Source organism: Ranitomeya imitator, chromosome 1 (assembly GCF_032444005.1).
Source record: "Ranitomeya imitator isolate aRanImi1 chromosome 1, aRanImi1.pri, whole genome shotgun sequence".
Taxonomy (NCBI): domain Eukaryota; kingdom Metazoa; phylum Chordata; class Amphibia; order Anura; family Dendrobatidae; genus Ranitomeya; species Ranitomeya imitator.
This window is the reverse complement of record NC_091282.1, coordinates 484,268,295-484,281,139: the sequence shown is the minus strand read 5'-3', so window position 1 is coordinate 484,281,139 and position 12,845 is coordinate 484,268,295. Positions and strand designations below refer to the sequence as shown.

General features: G+C 42.4%; 1 long non-coding RNA gene across 1 annotated transcript in view; it reads right to left on the bottom strand.

The window, feature by feature from the left end:
- Positions 1-4,083: 4,083 nt before the first annotated feature.
- The window catches only part of LOC138657893 (uncharacterized), a 53,113-nt gene continuing 44,351 nt past the window's right edge, over positions 4,084-12,845 (bottom strand). Inside the window, exon 3 of the long non-coding RNA XR_011317243.1 lies at positions 4,084-4,856. This is a non-coding gene — a long non-coding RNA (uncharacterized lncRNA). The remainder of the gene's footprint in view (positions 4,857-12,845) is intronic.

The window sequence follows — 12,845 nt, the reverse complement described above, 5'->3', positions numbered from 1 at the left end:
TGCACTTCCGCCTCCTATGCGACCCAAGTGGTGAACCGCTTACGTAGGCGCCTTAGTCATATCCAGAATCCGGATGTGATGTAATGAAGATGGCGCATACAACTCCGCCTCCTGTGCGTTCCAAGCGGTGGACCGCAAGGAAGCTGTACGGTAGGTGGGGAGGCGCCTCATGCATGTCCGAAAACCGGATGTGAGGTAACAAAGATGGCGCTTACACTTCCGCCTCCTGTGCGTTCCAAGCGGTGACCGGCAAGGAAGCTGTACGGGAGGTAAGGAGGGATTATGCATACTTGGTTTTATCCCTCAGTATCTTCCGGGTGATAAACAAAGGATAAACCTGTGATTGAGGGAGGATAAGATAGTAATGAATAGTAATGCCGCCCGTAAATGAGTATGTCAAATAATGGGGCAAAGCGGTGATTAACCGGAAGTGAGGTAGGACGCCGTAGGAGTAATGGAGGGATTTTCTATTTAAGGGTTTTTGCTCTAAATGACCACTCTATGCCACATTTGCAATAGGGCCGGTGACAGAAATGGTCATGCCGGGATAGGAGAGACCTGCCACTGCAGTCCCCTATTACTATATCTTATACAAAGAACTCCAACTTTTTTTGGATACCTAATATTAGATTAGATTCCCCTAATGAATCCCTTTTATCAGCGAGGAAACGCGTAAAGATTGAATACATTATTTTAGGTTACGGTGGGTACTGTTGTGAATTCTGCTTTTGGGCTCCCTCCGGTGGTTGTAGGTGGTAATGCAGTTGTCCCTTGCCTGCAGTCCTGGATAGGTGTATCTGCTGATTGCAATTCTGACTGGGGTATTTAGGTTTGCAGGACTCATTAGTCCTTGCAAGTTGTCAATGTTTCTTGGGAAGTGTTGGATCTCTGTCTGGCTTCTCCTGCTTAGCTGCCAATTCAGCAAAGATAAGTGTCTGTTTCTTTTTCTATGGCACACAAGCTGTGTGCTTGTTTTTTTATTGTATTCCTGCTCTGAATGTAGCAGTCTCTGGAGTTGCAGATATACGTTCCACGTCTTTAGTTACATGGAGGAATTTTTTGTATAATCTGCTGTGGATATTTTTGGAAGGGTTTTAATACTGACCGCACAGGACTCTGTTCTATCCTTTCCTATTTTAGCTAGAGTGGCCTCTTGTGCTAAATCCTGTTTTCTGCCTGCGTGTGTCTTTCCTCTCCTACTCACAGCCAATATTTGTGGGGGGCTGCCTATCCTTTGGGGTTCTGCTCTGAGGCAAGGTAGTATTCCTATTTCCATCTTTAGGGGTATCTAGTCCTCCGGCTGTGACGAGGTGTCTAGGGTTTGTTAGGTACACCCCACGGCTACTTCTAGTTGCGGTGTTAAGATCAGGATTTGCGGTCAGTATAGTTACCACCTACTCCAGTGATAGTTTTCATGCTGCTCCAAGGTCACCGGTTCATAACAGGGTACCCCATAAATAGAGATATTTGGGGACTGTCCTTGTCAGGACAGGAGCAATGCATGGGCACGACAGGGAAGACTAGATATTTTCCCCTCCCCAAACATAAATTGCTATAGATGCTCCTGTCCATGGTGGATTCAATATGAGACGATGAGATGTGGTGAGACCAAACCATTTTTTTATTGAGCACTGTTAAGCATGAACACTTTGTATGTTTTTCTTTTGGTATTTTGTGTCAGGAATGTGGATGGTCCAGATCCAATTTTAAAAGGCTTATCATTAAAAGTTACATTTTATCTATATGTAGCCAGGACCCTTATAGCTATGTTGTCTGTATACCATGAGGATAAATTACACTGGTCAACGCAATTTTTCTGGCAAAGGTTTTAAAACATATTTTAAGTCAATTTTGGCTGCTGATTACGAATATGAACTCCGTTTTGGCTATCACATCAGGATTTCGAGATTTTCAATTTTTGATGAAAATGACTCCTATCTAATGTTTTATGATAAAAACACATGATTTTCGATACTACATTGTATATTTTTAATCAAGGAATAACAAAGATTACAAAGTCTATGCACAGCAAATCAAATATACTTACAGAATTAAACTACAAAATATAAAAACACATACTGTATATACTCGAGTATAAGCTGACCCCCCTAATTTTGCCACAAAAAACTGGGAAAACTTAATGACTCGAGTATAAGCCTAGGGTGGAAAATGCAGCAGCTAACGGTAAATTTCAAAAATAAAAATAGATACCAATAAAAGTAAAATTAATTGAAACATCAGTAGGTTAAGTGTTTTTGAATATCCATATTGAATCAGGAGCCCAATATAATGCTCCATACAGTTTATGATTGGCTCCATATTAAAATATGCCCTATATAATGCTGCACAAATGTTGATTATGACCCCATAAGATGCTCCATACAGACATTTGCCCCGTATAATGCTCCACAAATGTTGATTATGGCCCCATAAGATGCCCCATACAGACATTTGCCCCATATAATGCTGCACATGGCCACATAAGATGCTCCATACAGACATTTGCCCCCATATAATGCTGCACATGGCCACATAAGATGCCCCATACAGATATTTGCCCCCATATAATGCTGCACATGGCCGGATAAGATGCCCCATACAGACATTTGACCCAATATAATGCTGCACATGGCTGGATAAAATGCCCCATACAGACATTTGCTCCCATATAATGCTGCACATGGCCGGATAAGATGTTCCATACAGACATTTGACTCCATACAATGCTGTACATGGCCTGATAAGATGCCCCATACAGACATTTGCCCCCATATAATGCTGCACCTGGCCGGATAAGATGCCCCATACAGACATTTGCCCCCATATAATGTTGCACATGGCCGGATAAGATGCCCCATACAGACATTTGCCCCCATATAATGCTGCACATGGCCTGATAAGATGTCCCATACAGACATTTGCCCCCATATAATGCTGCACATGGCCTGATAAGATGCCCCATACAGACATTTGCCCCCATATAATGTTGCACATGGCCGGATAAGATGCCCCATACAGACATTTGCCCCCATATAATGCTGCACATGGCCGGATAAGATGTCCCATACAGACATTTGCCCCCATATAATGCTGCACATGGCCTGATAAGATGTCCCATACAGACATTTGCCCCCATATAATGCTGCACATGGCCTGATAAGATGCCCCATACAGACATTTTCCCTCATATAATGCTGCACATGGCCGGATAAGATGTCCCATACAGACATTTGCCCCCATATAATGCTGCACATGGCCTGATAAGATGTCCCATACAGACATTTGCCCCCATATAATGCTGCACATGGCCTGATAAGATGTCCCATACAGACATTTGCCCCCATATAATGCTGCACATGGCTGGATAAGATGCCCCATACAGGCATTTGCCCCCATATAATGCTGCACATGGCTGGATAAGATGCCCCATACAGACATTTTCCCCCATATAATGCTGCACATGAACGGATATGATGCCCCATACAGACATTTGCCCCATATAATGCTGCACATGGCCACATAACATGCTCTATACAGATATTTGGCCCAAAAGCTGTTGCTGCGATTAAAAAAAAATAAAAAAATTACATACTCACCTTTCCCGTTCCACCGCTTTCCGCCGCTGTGTCTTCCCATCCTCTGCACCGACGTTCAGGAAGAGGGCGGCACGCACTAATCACGTCACCACGCCGTCTGACCTGAGCGTCACTGCAGAGGACGCAGAAGACACAGCGGCGCCGCCAGTGGCACGAGGAGCAGGTGAGTATCGCACACTGCCCCCCATCATACTTACCTGCTCCTGGCACCGTCGCTGCAGGTCTGCTCCCCGACGCTGCATATTCTTCCAGTACTGAGCGGTCATCGTTACCGCTCATTATAGTAATGAATATGTGGCTCCACCTCTATGGGAGGTGGAGCCGCATATTCATTACTGTAATGAGCGGTACCATGTGACCACTCAGTACAGGAAGTAACTGCAGCACTGGAAGAAGCAGGGACGTGCAGGGACCGTGCCGGGAGTAGGTAAGTATAATTTCACAGCCCCCGCTCCCCCTCCCCTGCCGACCCCGGGTATGACTCGAGTATAAGCCGAGAGGGGGGACTTTCAGCCCAAAAGAGTAGGCTGAAAATCTCGGCTTATACTCGATTTATATACGGTATATATGGCACACAGATGAATGACAAATGGCAGTTATTTGAACTTTCTTTTCTTGGCTGATCTGTGATGTACAGCTTTAGGGTTGTCTCTCATCAAGCTCCAGCAATAGTCAGCCATCATATGTGAGTCCCACCGGCCTTGATACCGTTCTTCCATTGTTTTAATGTCCTGATGAAAACGCTCCCCTTGTTCCTCGCTCACATCCCCAAGTTTCTCTTGAAAAAAGTCCAAATGGCTGTGTAAATAGTGAATCTTGATACTCATTCTACATCCAAGATTTTGTAGACTCATTAGTAGCTCTTCCACAATCTCTTCATAGTTGTCTGCTTTCTTATTCCCTAGAAAATTCTGCACCACATTACAAAATGCATTCCAAGCTCTTTCTTCTGTCTCATTCATTGATGTGATAAAATTTGGGTCTCTCATAAGTGTTCTTATTTGAGGTCCATCAAATATTCCAGCCTTTTTCTTCTCTTCACTAAGACCAGGAAAAGTTGAACATATATAGTTAAAGCATTCTCCACTGTGATTGAGAGCTTTGATGAACTGCTTCATCAATCCAAGTTTTATGTGTAAGGGAGGAAAGACAATGTCCTTCCTATCCACTAGAGGATCATCGATGACATTCTTATCGCCAGATGCCAAACTCTGTCGCTGAGGCCATTCAGTTTTCACCCAATGCTCTGCTGTAGCTCTCCTGTCCCAGTAGCACAGAAAACAAGGGTGTTATCATAACAAATGGGAGTTATGCATGTTCAAAGAAAACAAAGATATTCTCACATTTATTGGGAGCCTAAATGAAAACTAAATTTACCTTAGTGAACCATATAAACCGGTACTTTTCATACACTACTTATATTTATCATGGAATTCTTGAAAATGGGCAATATACCTGTAGCGCAAAAACATGTTGTGATAGAGAAATTATAAGATCAGATTTGACTTCAGCACCCTCAAATTAGTCTAACACTGTTCTTAAAGTCCATGCCAGAAAAATATATATATTTTTTGTAGACCAGTGTTATTGGTGTTGAAAGCAGGACACTGAGGCTGATGGTGTTTCATCCTCTTGCTATGGCAGTAATATGCTTATTCAGCTGATCTGAGCATTCATATTTATGGAGAATCTAAAAATGTTGTGGTTATACTCCTAATTTCATGGAGGACAACGTAGGGTTTAGCGAAACGGGTCATTCATTTTCAAAAGTCGCCGACTTTTGGCAAAGTCGGGTTTCATGAAACCCGACCCGACCCCTGTGCGGGGTCGACCATGCGGTACGCGACTTTAGCGCCAAAGTCGCGTTTCAATGACGCGAAAAGCGCCATTTCTCAGCCAATGAAGGTGAACGCAGAGTGTGGGCAGCGTGATGACATAGGTCCTGGTCCCCACCATCTTAGAGAAGGGCATTGCAGTAATTGGCTTGCTGTCTGTGGCGTCACAGGGGCTATAAAGAGGTGTTCCCACCGACCGCCATGTTACTGCTGCTGATCTGAGCTTAGGGAGAGGTTGCTGCCGCTTCGTCAGAAGCAGGGATAGCGTTAGGCAGGGTCCATTAACCCCCAAACCGCTTGTGCTGTAGCGATTTCCACTGTCCAACACCACCTTCGGTGTGCAGGGATAGTGGAAGCTACTTTTTTTTTTTTTTTCTCAGCGCTGTAGCTCATTGGGCTGCCCTAGAAGGCTCCCTGATAGCTGCATTGCTGTGTGTACGCCGCTGTGCAAACCAACTGCTTTTTTCAAAGCACAAATCCTCTTGTTCCTTCCTTTCTGCACAGCTATCTTTTTTGTTTGTCCACACTTTTTATTTAATTTGTGCATCAGTCCACTCCTTATTGCTGCCTGCCATACCTGGCTGAGATTACTGCAGGGAAATAGTAATTGTAGGACAGTCCCTGTTTTTTGTTTTTTTTTGTAGGAGATTAAGATTGGCATTTCTGCTAGAGTGACATCCCTGTGTGTGCCATCTCTCACTCAGTGGGCCATAGAAAGCCTATTTATTTTTTTGGTTGATTTGGGTTCTAAATTCTACCTGTAAAAATCAATAAATCAATCAGTGGGAGATAAATATTGGCCTCTGGGCTTGTGTGCCACTCCTGACTCCTGTGTGTGCCATCTCTCACTCAGTGGGCCATAGAAAGCCTATTTATTTTTTTGGTTGATTTGGGTTCTAAATTCTACCTGAAAAATTCACTAAATCAATCACTGGGACATAAATATTGGCCCCTAGGCTTGTGTGCCACTCCTGACTCCTGTGTGTGCCATCTCTCACTCAGTGGGCCATAGAAAGCCTATTTATTTTTTTGGTTGATTTGGGTTCTAAATTCTACCTGTAAAAATTAATAAATCAATCAGTGGGAGATAAATATTGGCCTCTGGGCTTGTGTGCCACTCCTGACTCCTGTGTGTGCCATCTCTCACTCAGTGGGCCATAGAAAGCCTATTTATTTTTTTGGTTGATTTGGGTTCTAAATTCTACCTGAAAAAATCACTAAATCAATCAGTGGGAGATAAATATTGGCCTCTGGGCTTGTGTGCCACTCCTGACTCCTGTGTGTGCCATCTCTCACTCAGTGGGCCATAGAAAGCCTATTTATTTTTTGGGTTGATTTGGGTTCTAAATTCTACCTGAAAAATTCACTAAATCAATCAGTGGGAGATAAATATTGGCCTCTGGGCTTGTGTGCCACTCCTGACTCCTGTGTGTGCCATCTCTCACTCAGTGGGCCATAGAAAGCCTATTTATTTTTTTGGTTGATTTGGGTTCTAAATTCTACCTGAAAAAATCAATAAATCAATCAGTGGGAGATAAATATTGGCCTCTGGGCTTGTGTGCCACTCCTGACTCCTGTGTGTGCCATCTCTCACTCAGTGGGCCATAGAAAGCCTATTTATTTTTTTGGTTGATTTGGGTTCTAAATTCTACCTGAAGAAATCAATAAATCAATCAGTGGGAGATAAATATTGGCCTCTGGGCTTGTGTGCCACTCCTGACTCCTGTGTGTGCCATCTCTCACTCAGTGGGCCATAGAAAGCCTTTTTTTTTTTATTTGGTTTCTAAATTCTCCCTGAAAAAATCATTTTATTTTATTTAGTTTCTAAATTCTTCCTGAAAAAATCATTTTATTTTATTTTGTTTCTAAAGTCTCCCTGAAAAAAAAAAATCAGTGGGAGATTAATATTGCCCTTTCTGCTTGTGTGCCAGTCTTGACTCCTGAGTGTGCCATCTCTCTCTCTCAAATAGTGGGCCATAGAAAGCCTATTTATTTTTTTGGTTGATTTGGGTTCTAAATTCTACCTGAAAAAATCAATAAATCAATTAGTGGGAGATAAATATTGGCCTCTGGGCTTGTGTGCCACTCCTGACTCCTGTGTGCGCCATCTCTCACTCAGTGGGCCATAGAAAGCCTATTTTTTTTTTATTTGGTTTCTAAATTCTCCCTGAAAAAATCATTTTATTTTATTTGGTTTCTAAATTCTTCCTGAAAAAAATCATTTTATTTTATTTTGTTTCTAAAGTCTCCCTGAAAAAAAAAAATCAGTGGGAGATTAATATTGCCCTTTCTGCTTGTGTGCCAGTCTTGACTCCTGGGTGTGCCATCTCTCTCTCTCAAATAGTGGGCCATAGAAAGCCTATTTATTTTTTTGGTTGATTTGGGTTCTAAATTCTACCTGTAAAAATCAATAAATCAATCAGTGGGAGATAAATATTGGCCTCTGGGCTTGTGTGCCACTCCTGACTCCTGTGTGTGCCATCTCTCACTCAGTGGGCCATAGAAAGCCTATTTATTTTTTTGGTTGATTTGGGTTCTAAATTCTACCTGAAGAAATCAATAAATCAATCAGTGGGAGATAAATATTGGCCTCTGGGCTTGTGTGCCACTCCTGACTCCTGTGTGTGCCATCTCTCACTCAGTGGGCCATAGAAAGCCTATTTATTTTTTTGGTTGATTTGGGTTCTAAATTCTACCTGAAAAAATCAATAAATCAATCAGTAGGAGATAAATATTGGCCTCTGGGCTTGTGTGCCACTCCTGACTCCTGTGTGTGCCATCTCTCACTCAGTGGGCCATAGAAAGCCTATTTATTTTTTTGGTTGATTTGGGTTCTAAATTCTACCTGAAAAAATCAATAAATCAATCAGTGAGAGATAAATATTGGCCTCTGGGCTTGTGTGCCACTCCTGACTCCTGTGTGTGCCATCTCTCACTCAGTGGGCCATAGAAAGCCTATTTTTTCTTTATTTGGTTTCTAAATTCTCCCTGAAAAAATCATTTTTTTTAATTTGGTTTCTAAATTCTTCCTGAAAAAAATCATTTTATTTTATTTTGTTTCTAAAGTCTCCCTGAAAAAAAAAAATCAGTGGGAGATTAATATTGCCCTTTCTGCTTGTGTGCCAGTCTTGACTCCTGGGTGTGCCATCTCTCTCTCTCTCAAATAGTGGGCCATAGAAAGCCTATTTATTTTTTTGGTTGATTTGGTTTCTAAATTCTACCTGAAGAAATCAATAAATCAATCAGTGGGAGATAAATATTGGCCTCTGGGCTTGTGTGCCACTCCTGACTCCTGTGTGTGCCATCTCTCACTCAGTGGGCCATAGAAAGCCTATTTTTTTTTTTATTTGGTTTCTAAATTCTCCCTGAAAAAATCATTTTATTTTATTTGGTTTCTAAATTCTTCCTGAAAAAATCATTTTATTTTATTTCGTTTCTAAAGTCTCCCTGAAAAAAAAAATCAGTGGGAGATTAATATTGCCCTTTCTGCTTGTGTGCCAGTCTTGACTCCTGGGTGTGCCATCTCTCTCTCTCAAATAGTGGGCCATAGAAAGCCTATTTATTTTTTTGGTTGATTTTGGTTCTAAATTCAACCTGAAAAAATCAATAAATCAATCAGTGGGAGATAAATATTGGCCTCTGGGCTTGTGTGCCACTCCTGACTCCTGTGTGTGCCATCTCTCACTCAGTGGGCCATAGAAAACCAATTTTTTTTTTATTTGGTTTCTAAATTCTCCCTGAAAAAATCATTTTATTTTATTTGGTTTCTATATTCTTCCTGAAAAAATCATTTTATTTTATTTTGTTTCTAAAGTCTCCCTGAAAAAAAAAAAAAATCAGTGGGAGATTAATATTGCCCTTTCTGCTTGTGTGCCAGTCTTGACTCCTGGGTGTGCCATCTCTCTCTCTCAAATAGTGGGCCATAGAAAGCCTATTTGTTTTTTTGGTTGATTTGGGTTCTAAATTCTACCTGAAGAAATCAATAAATCAATCAGTGGGAGATAAATATTGGCCTCTGGGCTTGTGTGCCACTCCTGAATCCTGTGTGTGCCATCTCTCACTCAGTGGGCCATAGAAAGTCTATTTATTTTTTTGGTTGATTTGGGTTCTAAATTCTACCTGAAGAAATCAATAAATCAATCAGTGGGAGATAAATATTGGCCTCTGGGCTTGTGTGCCACTCCTGACTCCTGTGTGTGCCATCTCTCACTCAGTGGGCCATAGAAAGCCTATTTATTTTTTTGGTTGATTTGGGTTCTAAATTCTACATGAAAAAATCACTAAATCAATCAGTGGGAGATAAATATTGGCCTCTGGGCTTGTGTGCCACTCCTGACTCCTGTGTGTGCCATCTCTCACTCAGTTGGCCATAGAAAGCCTATTTATTTTTTTGGTTGATTTGGGTTCTAAATTCTACCTGAAAAAATCAATAAATCAATCAGTGGGAGATAAATATTGGCCTCTGGGCTTGTGTGCCACTCCTGACTCCTGTGTGTGCCATCTCTCACTCAGTGGGCCATAGAAAGCCTATTTTTTTTTATTTGGTTTCTAAATTCTCCCTGAAAAAATCATTTTATTTTATTTTGTTTCTAAAGTCTCCCTGAAAAAAAAAAAAAATCAGTGGGAGATTAATATTGCCCTTTCTGCTTGTGTGCCAGTCTTGACTCCTGGGTGTGCCATCTCTCTCTCAAATAGTGGGCCATAGAAAGCCTATTTATTTTTTTTGGTTGATTTGGGTTCTAAATTCTACCTGAAAAAATCAATAAATCAATCAGTGGGAGATAAATATTGGCCTCTGGGCTTGTGTGCCACTCCTGACTCCTGTGTGTGCCATCTCTCACTCAGTGGGCCATAGAAAGCCTATTTTTTTTTTATTTGGTTTCTAAATTCTCCCTGAAAAAATCATTTTATTTTATTTGGTTTCTAAATTCTTCCTGAAAAAATCATTTTATTTTATTTTGTTTCTAAAGTCTCCCTGAAAAAAAAAAATCAGTGGGAGATTAATATTGCCCTTTCTGCTTGTGTGCCAGTCTTGACTCCTGGGTGTGCCATCTCTCTCTCTCAAATAGTGGGCCATAGAAAGCCTATTTATTTTTTTGGTTGATTTGGTTTCTAAATTCTACCTGAAAAAATCAATAAATCAATCAGTGGGAGCTAAATATTGGCCTCTGGGCTTGTGTGCCACTCCTGTGTGTGCCATCTCCCACTCAGTGGGCCATAGAAAGCCTATTAATTTTTTTGTTGATTTGGTTTCTAAATTCTACCTGAAAAATCAATAAATCAATCAGTGGGAGATAAATATTGGCCTCTGGGCTTGTGTGCCACTCCTGAATCCTGTGTGTGCCATCTCTCACTCAGTGGGCCATAGAAAGCCTATTTTTTTTTTGGTTTCTAAATTCTCCCTGAAAAAATCATTTTATTTTATTTGGTTTCTAAATTCTTCCTGAAAATATCATTTTATTTTATTTTGTTTCTAAAGTCTCCCTGAAAAAAAAAAAAATGGGAGATTAATATTGACATTTGTGCTTGAGTGACAGTCCTGCGTGTGTGGCATCTCTGTGATTTGGTGCCACAGAAAACAGAGTGTGTAACATTGTGCCTGATTTTCCTTGCGGTCTCACCAACCTGTAAAGGGATATCGAAATCATACTGAAGTTATAGCTCACCGTGTAAGTTGTTTGACAGCAACAAATAATGTTACTTTGGTTAAGTTTTTAAAACAATGAGGAAGTCTGGTGCAAGAGGTCGTGGCCGTGGGCGTTCATAGTCAGCTGGTAATGATGGTAGTGGTAGTGGAGCATCAGGTGGTCGTGGGAAAAAAAATATTCCACCTAAGTCTGGAGCTGTGGAGCCAGGTTCGTCGTCTGGCTACACAAGGCCTCGAACGCTCTCTTTTCTGGGAGTAGGAAAACCGCTTTTAAAGCCGGAGAAGCAACAGCAAGTTTTGGCTTAACTTGCTGACTCAGCCTCTAGCTCTTTTGCCTCCTCTTCTGAAACTGGTAAATGTAAAAGCAGCGCATCGTTTGTGGATGTTCACAGTCAGGGACAAGTTGCTTCCTTGTCCTCTTCAGCAAAAACAACAACAAGAGAGAAGGATGCAGCAGGCGACACAACGGGTTACTCCATGGAGCTCTTTACACATACCGTCCCTGGCTTAGAAAGTGAAACAGTTAACAGGCCATGCCCATTACAAATAGATTTTGACATGGAGTGCACTGATGCACAGCCACAGCCAGACTACTATGCTGGTCCTTTGACTCAGACCACAACATTGCCCTCTCAGGGTACTGATCCACAATCAGACCCTAATGAGACTATGTTGCCCCGTCACGAACGCTATACCACCGACCGACACGGTGACACAGACGAAGTTGCACACGAGCTAGAAGAGGAGGTTATAGATGACCCAGTTGTTGACCCCGATTGGCAGCCATTGGGGGAACAGGGTGCAGGCGGCAGTAGTTCTGAAGCGGAGGTGGAGGAGGGGTCGCAGCAGGCATCAACATCGCAACAGGTTCCATCTGCCAGGCCCGTATCTGGCCCAAAACGCGTGGCAAAGCCAAAACCTGTTGGAGGACAGCGTGGCCATACGGTTAAAGCTCAGTCTGCAATTCCTGAAAAGGGATCCGATGCTAGGAAGAGTGCAGTCTGGCATTTTTTTAAACAACATCCAATTGATCAGCGCAAAGTCATCTGTCAAAAATGTTCAACTAGCTTAAGCAGAGGTCAGAATCTGAAAAGTCTCAATACAAGTTGCATGCATAGACATTTAACCACCATGCATTTGCAAGCCTGGACTAACTACCAAACGTCCCTTAAGGTTGTAGCACCCTCGGCCAATGAAGCTAGTCAGCAACGCAACATCCCTTCCGTCACTGTAAGGCCACCATTTTCCGCACCACCGGCAGTATCTGTGCAGGTTTCTTTGCCAGCCCAAAGCAGTCAGGGTCAGGGAATCACCAGTTTTGTAGGAGGAAATACTGCATCTAGGGCACCGGCGGAAACAATACCGTCTCCAACCGTCTCTCAGTCTGCCATGTCCACCGGCACACCCGCTAGTTCCACGATCTTCAGCTCTCCAGTCCAGCTCACCCTACATGAGACTATGGTTAGAAAAAGGAAGTACTTATCCTCGCATCCGCGTACACAGGGTTTTAACGCCCACATAGCTAGACTAATCTCGTTAGAGATGATGCCCTACCGGTTAGTTGAAAGCGAAGCTTTCAAAGCCCTGATGGAGTACGCTGAACCACGCTACGAGCTACCCAGTCGACACTTTTTTTCCAGAAAAGCCATCCCAGCCCTGCACCAGCATGTTAAACAGCGCATCGTCCATGCACTCAGGCAATCTGTGAGTACAAAGGTGCACCTGACTACAGATGCATGGACCAGTAGGCATGGCCAGGGACGTTAC